This window comes from Triticum dicoccoides, chromosome 6A (assembly GCF_002162155.2).
Source record: "Triticum dicoccoides isolate Atlit2015 ecotype Zavitan chromosome 6A, WEW_v2.0, whole genome shotgun sequence".
NCBI lineage: Eukaryota > Viridiplantae > Streptophyta > Magnoliopsida > Poales > Poaceae > Triticum > Triticum dicoccoides.
Window position 1 is genome coordinate 418,299,725 of NC_041390.1, and position 13,536 is coordinate 418,313,260.

Here is a 13,536-nt window from a genome sequence, read left to right on the forward strand (position 1 = left end):
TTAGCGATCTACAAGGGTATGTAGATGCACTCTCTTTCTACTCGTTTCTGGTCTCTCCATAGATAGATCTTGGTGATTCGTAGGAAAATTTTTGAATTTCTGCTACGTTCCCCAACAATTTATGCATATGCACCCATCTATACAAAGAGTTTTCCTAGAATTTTCTAATATCGAGCATTCCTCTGTTAAGCGTGCCGCTACTATATTTTTGGCTCATGAATTCAGATTTATAATAAAAGAAGCCAAAGAAATCTTTGCGCACTATAGGGTGGACGCTGGCCGTCCTCCCATAGAATCTATCCTCTTCGATCAAGAAGAAATTATGCGCTTTCAATCTCCTGACTATGTTGCTTTTAATGAAAACCTCAGAAAAAAGGTGTCAATCAATATTTTAATTGATAGAATCTCTGAACTTAATGATGATTTGGCTATTCGAAATAACGATCTAGAATGTTGTCTTGAGTTTAGGCTCACAAGGTTCTGTCAAAAGAATGCTTATAATGATGAATTGGTTGTACAATACGAAGGGCCGAAAGAGGAACCTATACCTCCTAAAATTGATCTTGGGGACTTCTATCCTATTAAATTTAGCCCTTTTGATTACTTTTTCTTGCCTCAAAGAAAACTTGCTGCCGAACGTAGAGAATATGAAATGAGTTTCACCGATCTATCTTATTACTACGGCAATACCTAGATCTATCCTCGCTTTTATGCCTAGCTACGGGCGTTAAACGATAGCGCTTGTTGGGAGGTAACCCAATTTTATTTTTATTCCTTGCTTTTTGCTCCTGTTTAGTAATAAATAATTTATTTATCCTCTGTTTTGGTTGTGTTTTTTTGTGCTTAATTAGTGTTTGTGCCAAGTAGAACCGTTGGGAAGACTTGGGGAAAGTCTTGTTGAACTTGCTGTAAAAAACAGAAACTTTAGCGCTCACGAGAACTGCTGTCATTTTTATTTTAAGAGTGCTATTTAGTTAATTCTTTTTGAAGATGATTAATAGATAAATTCCTCACGTCCATCAATTTATTTTAGAATTTTTGGGGTTCCAGATCTTGCGCTAGCTACAGATTACTACAGACTGTTCTGTTTTTGACAGATTCTGTTTTTCGTGTGTTGTTTGCTTATTTTGATGAATCTATGGTTAGTAAAATAGTTTTGACAGATTCCATAGAGAAGTTGGAATACAGTAGGTTTAACACCAATATAAATAAATAATGAGTTCATTACAGTACCTTGAAGTGGTCTTTTGTTTTCTTTCGCTAACGGAGCTCACGAGCTTTCTACTTTAAGTTTTGTGTTGTGAAGTTTTCAAGTTTTGGGTGAATTCTTTTGATGGATTATGGAACAAGGAGTGGCAAGAGCCTAAGCTTGGGAATGCCCATGGCACCCACAAGATAATCCAAGGAGACCAAAAAGTCAAAGCTTGGGGATGCCCCGGAAGGCATCCCCTCTTTCGTCCACTTCCATCGGTAATTTACTTGGAGCTTTATTTTTATTCACCAACATGATATGTGTTTTGCTTGGAGCGTCTTGTATTATTCCTGTCTTTGTGTTTTAGTATGACACAATCATCCTTGCTGTACACACCTTTTGAGAGAGCCATACATGAATTAAAATTTGATAGAATACTCTATGTGCTTCACTTATATCTTTTGAGCTAAGTAGTTTTGCTCTATGTGCTTCACTTATATCTTTTGAGCGTTATAATTTTGCCCTATGTGCTTCACTTAGATTTTTTAGCACGCGGTGGATTTGTTTTAAAGAAACTATTGATCTCTCATGCTTCACTTAAATTATTTTGAGAGTCTTAATAACATGGTAATTTGCTTAATAATAACATGCTTGGTATTCAAGATTTGTGAAACTTTCTTTTGAGTGTGTTGAATACTAAGAAAAGTTGGATGCTTGATAATTGTTTTGAGATATGGAGGTAATAATATGAAAGTCATGCTAGTAGAGTAATTGTGAATTTGAGAAGTGCTTGAGTTAAAGTTTGCAAGTCCCGTAGCATGAATGTATGGTAAACGTTATGCAACAAATTTGAAACATGAGGTGTTATTTGATTGTCCTCCTTATGAGTGGCGGTCGGGGACGAGCGATGGTATTTTCCTACCAATCTATCCCCCTAGGAGCATGCGCATAATACTTTGGTTTTTGATGGCTTGTATATTTTTGCAATAACTATATGAGTTCTTTATGACTAATGTTGAGTCCATGGATTATACGCACTCTCACCCTTCCATCATTGCTAGCCTCTACGGTACCGTGCATTGCCCTTTCTCACATCGAAAGTTGGTGCAAACTTCGCCGGTGCATCCAAACCCCGTGATATGATACGCTCTTTCACACATAAACCTCCTTATATCTTCCTCAAAACAGCCACCATACCTACCTATTATGGCATTTCCATAGCCATTCCGAGATATATTGCCATGCAACTTTCCACCATCCAGTTTATCATGACACATTCATCATTGTCATATTGCTTAGCATGATCATGTAGTTGACATAGTATTTGTGGAAAAGCCACCGTTCATAATTTTTTCATACTTGTCACTCTTGATTCATTGCATATCCCGGTACACCGCCGGAGGCATCCATATAGAGTCATACTTTGTTCTAGTATCGAGTTGTAATTATTGAGTTGTAAATAAATAAAAGTGTGATGATCATCATTCAATAGAGCATTGTCCCAAAAAAGAGAAAGGCCAAAGAAAAAGAAGGCCCCCAGAAAAAAGAAAATAAATAAAAAGGGGCAATGCTACTATTCCTTTTTTTCACACTTGTGCTTCAAAGTAGCACCATGTTCTTCATATAGAGAGTCTCTTGAGTTATCACTTTCATATACTAGTGGGAATTTTTCATTATAGAACTTGGCTTGTATATTCCAACAATGGGCCTCCTCAAGTGCCCTAGGTCTTCGTTAGCAAGCAAGTTGGATGCACACCCACTTAGTTTCTTTTGTTGAGCTTTCATACATTTATAGCTCTAGTGCATCCGTTTCATGGCAATCCCTACTCCTTGCATTAACATCAATTGATGGGCATCTCCATAGCCCATTGATTAGCCTCGTTGATGTGAGACTTTCTCCTTTTTTGTCTTCTTCACATAACCCACATCATTCTATTCCACCCATAGTGCTATATCCATGGCTCACGCTCATGTATTGCGTGAAAGTTTATGAGTTTGAAATTATTAAGGTATGAAACAATTGCTTGGCTTGTCATCGGGGTTGTGCATGATGAGAGCATTCTTGTGTGACGAAAATGGAGTATGACTAAACTATATGATTTTGTAGGGATAAACTTTCTTTGGCCATGTTACTTTGAGAAAACATAATTGCTTTGTTGGTTTGCTTGAAGTATTATTATTCTTTATGTCAATATGAACTTTTGTCTTGAATCTTCCTAATCTGAATATTCATACCACAATTAAGAAGATTTGCATTGAAATTATGCTAAGTAGCACTCCGCATCAAAAATTCTCCTTTTATCATTTACCTACTCGAGGACGAGCAGGAATTAAGCTTGGGGATGCCTGATACGTCTCCAACGTATCTATAATTTTTGATTGCTCCATGCTATATTATCTACTGTTTTGGACTATATTGGGCTTTATTTTCCACTTTTATATTATTTTTGGGACTAACCTATTAACCGAAGCCCAGCCCAGAATTGCTATTTTTTGCCTATTTTAGTGTTTCGAAGAAAGGGAATATCAAACGGAGTCCAAGCAGAATGAAACCTTCGGGAACGTGATTTTCTCACCGAACGTGATCCAGGAGATTTGGACCCTACGCCAAGGCATCAGATAGGCGATCACGAGGGTGGGGGGCGCGCCCCCTGCCTCGTGGGCCCCTCGGTGCTCCACCGACGTACTCCTTCCTCCTATATATACCTACGTACCCCCAAACGATCAAAAGAGGAGCCAAAAACCTAATTCCACCACCGCAACTTTCTGTATATCCACGAGATCCCATCTTGGGGCCTGTTCCAGAGCTCCGTCGGAGAGGGCCGTCATCACGGAGGGCTTCTACATCATCATAGCCCCTCCGATGAAGTGTGAGTAGTTTACCTCAGACCTTCGGGTCCATAGTTAGTAGCTAGATGGCTTCTTCTCTCTTTTTGGATCTCAATACAAAATTCTCCCCCTCTATTGTGGAGATCTATTCGATGTAATCTTCTTTTTGCGGTGTGTTTGTTGAGACTGATGAATTGTGGGTTTATGATCAAGTCTATCTATGAATAATATTTGAATCTTCTCTGAATTCTTTTATGTATGATTGGTTATCTTTGCAAGTCTCTTCGAATTATCCGTTTGGTTTGGCCAACTAGATTGGTAGTTCTTGCCATGGGAGAAGTGCTTAGCTTTGAGTTCGATCTTGCGGTGTCCTTTCCTAGTGACAGAAGGGGCAGCAAGGTACGTATTGTATCGTTGCCATCGAGGATAACAAGATGGGGTTTATTTCATATTGCATGAATTTATCTCTCTACATCATGTCATCTTGCTTAAGGCGTTACTCTATTTTTAACTTAATACTCTAGATGCATGCTGGATAGCGGTCGATGATTGGAGTAATAGTAGTAGATGCAGAATTGTTTCGGTCTACTTGTTACGGACGTGATGCCTATATACATGATCATGCCTAGATATTCTCATAACTATGCTCAATTCTGTCAATTGCTCAACAGTAATTTGTTCACCCACCGTAGAATACTTATGCTCTTGAGAGAAGCCACTAGTGAAACCTATGGCCCCCGGGTCTATTCTCATCATATTAATCTCCATCACTTTAATCTTGCTTTGCTTTTTTACTTTGCTTTTACTTTTTACTTTGCATCTCTATACCAAAAATACCAAAAATATTATATCTATCAGATCTCACTCTCGTAAGTGATCGTGAAGGGATTAACAACCCCTAATCGCGTTGGTTGCGAGTAGCTATCGTTTTGTGCAGGTACGAGGGACTTGAGCGTGGCCTCCTACTGGATTGATACCTTGGTTCTCAAAAACTGAGGGAAATACTTACGCTACTCTGCTGCATCATCCCTTCCTCTTCGGGAAAATCTAACGCAAGCTCAAGAGATAGCATGGAGCAGGCAGCAACCAGAACCGCTCTAACCCAAGCACGCGCGCCAAGAAGGATTTAAGTCACATTACTTGTTTCAAGTGCGGGAAGACTGGACACTAGGCCACCGAGTGTTCTGAAGCAAAGAATGGAAATGGAAATGGAAGCTCTGGGAAGAAGCCCAACCCTTTCAATAGGGGACAGGTGAACCACGTGAACGTGGAGGAGGTTAAAGAGCAGCTCGATGCAGTAATAGGTAAGTTTTTGGTTAAGTCATTTACTGCAATCATTCTTTTTGATAGTAGTGCATCGCATTCATACATTTCAAGGGGATTTGTGGATAAGTATAAGTTGCCCACCAAAGTTCTTAGGACACCTATGTTAGTAAGCTCGCTAGGAGCGGAGCATATGGCAAGCCAAGGATGTTTTCAGGTGCCATTAACCATAGGTAGGCATGTTTTCCCCTCCAACTTGATAATTTTGGAGTCACAAGGATTGGATGTGATATTGGGAATGGATTGGCTATCGATGTATGGAGGAAACATCGATTGCGTCAGTAAGTCAATTCTACTCACCACACCGGAGGGACAAAGGATTAAGTATGTATCCCGGCATACACCAAAGAGGACCCACGTAAATTCTCTCACGGGAGTTGTTCAGGAGGAAGTGCCTGTAGTGAAGGATTACCCGGATGTATTTCTAGAGGAACTACCAGGCATGCCACCGGATCGAGACATTGAGTTTTTGATAGAGCTGTTGCCAGGCACCGGACCAATATCGAAGAGACCATACCAGATCCCATGAATGATCTGGAGGAGATTAAGAAACATATTAAAGAGTTATTGGAAAAAGGTTACATTCGACGAAGCTCATCACCATGGGGAGCCCCAGTGCTCTTGGTTGAGAAGAAGGATAAATCCTTGAGAATGGTTGTTGATTATCGTGCATTGAATGAAGTGACGATCAAGAACAAGTACCCACTGCCGATGATCAATGATTTGTTTGACCAGCTGCAAGGAGCTAAAGTATTTTCCAAGATCGATCTTCAATCAGGATACCACCAGCTGAAGATCCGAGAACAGGATATACCTAAGACAGCCTTCACCACAAGGTACGGGCTATATGAGTACACAGTTATGTCATTTGGATTGACTAACGCCCCTGCCTATTTCATGAGTATGATGAATAAGGTGTTCATGGAGTTCTTGGATAAATTTGTCGTGGTGTTCATTGATGACATTTTGGTATACTCGAAGAATGAAGAGGAACAGAAGGAGCATTTGCGATTAGTTCTTGAGAAGCTCAGGGAACATAAGTTATACGCCAAGTTCAGAAAATGTGAGTTTTGGTTGAAGGAAGTTGGATTCCTTGGACATGTTATATCAGGAGAAGGTATAACAGTAGACCCTACTGAGGTTCAGTCAGTCACTGAGTGGTTGGCACCCACCTCAGTTGGAGAGATCCGCAGTTTTCTTGGACTCGCAGGATATTATCGGAGATTCATTGAGAATTTCTCTAAGATTGCGAAGCCTATGACGGAGTTGTTGAAGAAGGACACCAAGTTCAAGTGGACCGATGAATGTGAGGCAAGTTTCCAGGAGTTGAAGAAACATTTGGTTACAGCCCCAGTGCTGATTCTGCCGGATATACGCAAGGATTTCCAAGTGTATTGCGACGCTTCTCGCTTAGGACTTGGAGGTGTACTTATGCAAGACAGAAGAGTTGTTTCTTATGCCTCACGTCAGCTTTGACCGCATGAGTTGTATGCCACACATGATTTGGAGTTAGCTACAGTAGTGCATGCGCTCAAGACCTGAAGACATTTCCTTATTGGGAATCATTGCGACGTGTACACGGATCATAAGAGTTTGAAGTACATTTTCACACAGAAGGAGTTGAATCTCAAGCAAAGGATATGGTTGGGGCTTATAAAGTATTACGATATGAAGGTGCGCTATCATCCAGGCAAGCCCAATGTCATAGAAGAGTCCTTAAGCCGGAAGAGTTACGCCAATACCCTCGTAAGCGGAGGATTTCCAAAGGAGTTAGCCGAAGATCTCAGGGAGCTATGTTTGGAGATAGTCCCAACAGGTTTTGTTGCAGCATTAGAAATTCAGTCGACATTATTGGGGAAAATTCGAGAAGCTCAGAAGGATGATAAGAAAATTGCCGAGATAAAGGAGAAGATGAGCAAAGGAAAAGCCAAGGGTTTTCGTGAGGATGAGCATGCCACCTTGTGGTTTGAGGACCGTGTTTATGTACCCAATAATGCAGAGATCAGGAAGTTGATACTTCAGGAAGCTCATGACTCACCATACTCGATACACCCCAGAAACACCAAGATGTATTTGGATTTGAAGGAGTGTTTCTGGTGGACTGGTATGAAGAAGGATATTGCCGAGTATGTAGCCGTATGTGATGTATGTCAGAGAGTGAAGGCAGAACATCAGAAGCCAGCAGGATTATTGCAACCTATGCCGATTCCCGAATGGAAGCGGGACAAGCTTGGCATGGATTTTATCACTGGATTGCCCATAACCTGATCGGGATATGATTCTATTTGGGTAGTAGTGGATCATCTGACCAAAGTGGCTCACTTTATCCAAGTGAAAACCACCTATACGAGTGCGAAGTTGGCCAAGATATACATGACCATGATCGTATGTCTGCATGGAGTTCCGAGGACTATCGTATCGGATAGAGGGACATAGTTTACTTCAAAGTTTTGGCACCAGCTGCACCAGACTTTGGGCACCAGGCTAGAGTTCAATATAGCCTTTCATCCGTAGACAGATGGACAAACTGAGAGAGTTAATCAGATTCTGGAGGACATGTTGAGGGCTTGTGCGCTAGATTATGGGTCTAGTTGGGATGATAATTTGCCCTACGCAGAGTTCTCATACAACAACAGTTACCAAGCCAGTCTGAAGATGGCACCCTTCGAAGCATTGTATGGAAGAAGGTGCAGAACACCGTTGATGTGGGATGAAGTTGGAGACGCCAGTTGTTTGGACCAGATTTGATCAAAGAGTTAGAAGACAAGGTTAAAATGATACGGGACATACTGAAGGTAGCCCAGTCCAGGCAGAAGAGTTATGCAGACTCAAAATGCAAGGAGGTAGTCTATGAAATCGGAGACAGAGCCTATCTTCATGTGTCACCTCTGCGAAGAGTTAAACATTTTGGAGTTAAGGTAAAGTTAGCCCCAAGATTTGTAGGACTATACCGAGTTTTGGAACGTATGGGAGAAGTAGCGTACAAGTTGGAGTTATCCGAAGGACTGTCAGGAGTTCATGATGTGTTTCACGTTTCCCAGTTGAAGAAGTGTTATGCTGAGATGGTCGATATTACTCTAAGAGATATAGTGCCCCTGGAAGCAATTCAGCTGGATAGTGATCTGACCTATGAGGAGAAACCAGTAAAGATTCTCGAGTTTGCCAGCCGAGTCACACGTAGCAAGGTTATCAAGTTTTGCAAAGTTCAGTGGAGCCACCATACTGAGGATGAAGCCACCTGGGAACGAGAGCATGATCTACGGAAAGACCACCCACACCTATTTTCTAGCCAATCCGAATCTCGAGGGCGAGATTCACCTTAAGGGGGTAGGTTTGTAACATCCCAAATTTCCAATTTGGAATGTTATATACATAGGTCATCATATTCATATCATATTTCATTTGCACTTTGGCTTTGTGATCCCAAAATCCTAAGCAACTCAAGGACCCACAGAGAGAGTTGGGGATTTTATTATTTTTCATATTTGAATTTTCTCAAATATTGAAAAGTGGATCATTTTGGTTTTATTATTTTTTCTCCGAAAATATTTCATATTAAACAAATATATGAGAGGAGATAATATGACTTCTCCAAAATAAATGAAATATTGGAGGAAAAATGTTAAAATGAAATAAATTATTTGATTTGAATTTTTGTTGCTATTTTATTTGAATTAGAAAAATGTGCATTTTTCAAAATTGCATTTTAGGCCAAGAAAATGTTCACTTTGTTCTAAATATTTTATTAAGACGGTGAAAATTTGTTTTGGCATTTTATAATTTTTATTTAATTAATTAGGATTTTTCTCGGCGGAACCGTTAAAAAAATAAACCGACCTAACGGGTCGTGCCCGAGCCGGACTCTGTCCGCTCAGGCTTTATAAGCCGGCCGAGGGAGCCGTCCAAGCCTACCAGAGCCCGTCGCCCGAAACCCTAGCACCACCGCCACACACGCCGCCAGCTGCCGCATCGCCGGAGTCGCCGCACGCCGCCGGAGCCGCCGCCGATCCGATCCGATCTGCCCGGTTTCTTTTGGTTTTTAGGTAAAGCCGGTTTTTCTTTAAAAACCCTAGATGCGTTTTTACGGTTTTCGTCAGTTTATTTATTTAGCGGACATTCGTCTGTTCGTTCATTTTAATGAACGTTGTTCACCGGTTAGGTTCATACAGCGAACGTTCGTTCATTAGTCTTTTCTTTTTATTTCATTTTCGGCCAGGGACCTATCCGCGATTATTTTTATCGCAGATTAGCCCCTGATCTTCAAACCCTCGCCGTTTCTTAACCATTTGTCCAAATCCAGTGAAACCAACGCCAAAATCTTCGTCTCAAACACCTCTTTATGTCTAATCAACTTGAACAAGGTTTTTGAAAAATTAAAATTTGGTTGCAAGCATATTTGTATTCGAAGTTCTTTTGACCGTTGTTTTAGTTTCGTACCTCCGTTTTGATCGATTCTTTTCGCAAATCGAACCTCTTCAGTTGAACTTTCAGTTTGGATCTTCTTATTTGAAGTTTTACCCTTGCATATTTGCTTGAGTAGTTATGTATGCTATTGTTTGTTTGCGATAGAATTCCCGGAGTGCGCAGCGTGCGACTACAAGTCACTAGGTTTTGCAGATCATTAGCAAGGCAAGTAACACATTGATCATACCCCTTTATTACCTAGTTTTTATGCATTAGTTTCAACCCTCAAACATTGCATGAGTAGGATCTCTTAACATGTGGGTTTTAGGAAGTAGATGATGAAGTAGAACCTATTGCCCTTTTGTTATCAAACCCTTGGGAGTTACTTCCACATTATGCTATTTATTGCCATGCTATGCTCGTAGACGTGGATTGGGTTTGAGTGTATCCATGACAGATGTGAGATTGTTAATTAATGGTTAACTTAAGGTGGCGACTTAAATACACATCTGGGTGGATTGGTTGCGGGCACCTGGAGAATCTAGTGTTGTCCTAGGATATCCCGGAGTACCCGTGTGATCATCCTATGGTTTGCCACCCAAGCTGAAAGGGATCATAAGATTATTCATGCTAGAAACTTCCGTGTGCAGCCACAAGCTATTATGGGATCATAGTTGAGTATGTTGCATGACCTCTTTCAGTGGTGGGCTAGCAGATGTAGGGGAAAGTAGGTGTAACTGTCCACCCAGAGTAAAGAGTTAATGTTTCGGAAAGACTGTGTCTCGGTTATCCGTTTCTCAAACATCATGCAGTGCGAGAAATACAACGGAGGAGATCAAGTCTTGTGGGGAAAAGTGCGCAAACCTCTGTAGAGTGTACAAACTAATGATGGTTAGCCGTGTCCCCAGTTATGGACATCTCGAGTATCTGGTTCTTGGATTATCATGTTGATCTCATCACTCTAAATTAATTTGTTGGGTTGTTAATACTACTTAATGGGGATTGAGTTGGAGGAACCTTCTCAATGTTTAACAACTACCATGATAGTTAAATAAAATGTATTCCTTTGTCGTAGGGAAAAATTGGCTTTTCGCAAAAACATTATAACCATAGAGCCTCCACCAGCCATATATGCATGTAGTGACAGCGAACGTTCATTCGTTAGTCATTTCTTTTTATTTTATTTTCGGCCAGGGACCTTTCCGCGATTATTTTTATCGCAGATTAGCCCTTGATCTTCAAACCCTCGCCGTTTCTTAACCGTTTGTCCAAATCCAGTGAAACCAACGCCAAAATCTTTGTCTCGAACCCCTCTTTCTGTTTAATCAACCTGAAAAAGGTTTTTGAGAAATTAAAATTTGGTTGCAAGCATATTTGTATTCGAAGTTCTTTTGACCGTAGTTTTAGTTTCGTACCTCCGTTTTGATCGATTCTTTTTGCAAATCGAACCTCTTCAGTTGAACTTTTGGTTTGGATCTTCTTATTTGAAGTTTTACCCTTGCATCTTTGCTTGATTGCTTATGTATGCTATTGTTTGTTTGCGATAGAATTCCTGAAGTGCGCAGCGTGCTACGAGTCACTAGGTTTTGCGGATCATCAGCAAGGAAAGTAACACATTGATCATACCCCTTTATTACCCAGTTTTTATGCATTAGGTTCAACCCTCAAACATTGCATGAGTATGATCTCTTAACATGTGGGTTTTGGGAAGTACATGATGAGGTAGAACCTATTGCCCTTTTGTTATCAAACCCCTAGGAGTTACTTCTACGTTATGCTATTTATTGCCATGCTATGCTCGTAGACGTGGATTGGGTTTGAGTGTATCCATGACATATGTGAGATTGTTAATTAATGGTTAACTTAAGGTGGCCACTTAAATACACATATGGGTGGATTGGTTCCGGGCACCTAGAGAATCCAGTGTTATCCTAGGATATCCCGGAGTACCCCTGTGATCATCCTATGGTTCGCCACCCAAGCTCAAAGGGATCATAAGATTATTCATGCTAGAAACTTCCGTGTGCAGCCACAAGCTATTATGGGCTCTAGCATAGTTGAGTATGTTGCATGACCTCTTTCAGTGGTGGGCTAGCAGATGTAGGGGAAAGTAGGTGTAACTGTCCACCCAGAGTAAAGAGTTAATGTTTCTGAAAGACTGTGTCTCGGTTATCCGTTTCTCAAACATCATGCAGTACGAGAAATAGAACGGAGGAGATCGAGTCTTGTGGGGAAAAGTGTGCAAACCTCTGCGGAGTGTACAAACTAATCATGGTTAGCCGTTTCCCCGTTTATGGACATCTTGAGTATCTGGTTCTTGGATTATCATGTTGATCTCATCACTCTAAATTAATTTGTTGGGTTGTTAATACTGCTTAATGGGGATTGAGTTGGAGGAACCTTCTCAATGTTTAACAACTACCATGATAGTTAAATAAAATGTATTACTTTGTTCTAGGGAAAAATTGGCTTTTCGCAAAAACATTATAACCATAGAGCCTCCACCAGCCATATATGCATGTAGTGATAGCCTTTACTTGTTTCATTGCTCTACTGTGTTATATTGCCAGCATATTCCATGTGCTGACCCGTTTTCAGGCTGCAACGTATCATGTTGCAGACTTTTCAGGCGAAGAGTAAGGTGCGCTAGGTCGTTGTTGTGCACTCAGCTATGCCGTTGGAGTTGATGGACTCACTTTATCTTCCAAGCCTTCCACTGTTATCGTATTTAGATGGCCTTAAGCCATATTTATTGTATTAAGTTCTCTCTTGAGACTATCGATGTAATAAGTGTGTGATTGCTACTCTGTTATAAATCCTTCGAAGTACTATGTGTGTCAGCATTACCGATCCAGGGATGACACTTATGCACAGAGATTCGACCGTTTGAGGTTGGGTCGCTAGAGATGAACTACTCACGCATCATCAGAGAGGCACTAATGAGGATGGTGAACCCCTTCGTGATGGTATCTAGATTGGATCTGGTGGTTCTGGAACTTGCGGCGGCTGGAATTGTGTTTCATCGACTACCCCAGGGTTTCTGGAATATTTGGGTATTTATAGGGCGAAGAGGCGGTGTGGGAGGCCACAAAGGTGGGCACAACCCACCAGGGCATGCCTGGGCCCATAAGCACGCGCAGGTGGGTCGTGCCCCCTCGAGGCACCCCTGTCGTATTTCTTTGGCCCAAGTTGTGTCTTCTGGTCCATAAAAATTCTCCAAAAAGTTTTGCTGCATTTGGACTCCGTTTGGTATTGATTTTCCGTGACGTAGGCACTAGGAACTATTCAATAGGTTAGTCCCAAAAAATGATAAAGTTGCCATAAAATGATTGTAAAACATCCAAGCTTGATATTATAACATCATGGAACAATCAAAAATTATAGATACGTTGAAGACATATTAGCATCCCCAAGCTTAATTCCTGCTCGTCCTCGAGTAGGTAAATGATAAAATCAAAATTTTGATGTGGAATGTTGCCTAACATGTTCATCACGTATTCTTTTGTTTTGTAGCATGGACATTTGGACTTCTATATGGTTCAAAGCAATAGTCTAGTTTTGACATGAAGATTTCAATACTCAAGCATAACAATAAGCAACCATGTCATTCAAAACATCAACACTAAAGAAAGTTATCCCTAGCCCATCATGCTCAATCATTGATCCATTCATGAAACCCACTCGCATATTTAGGGGAACGACACCTATGGGATCCCATGGATCCCCTCTATGGTTTGGCCGAGAAGAGGAGTGCGCAAAGAGCAGATCTAACGATCAACACGATGGAT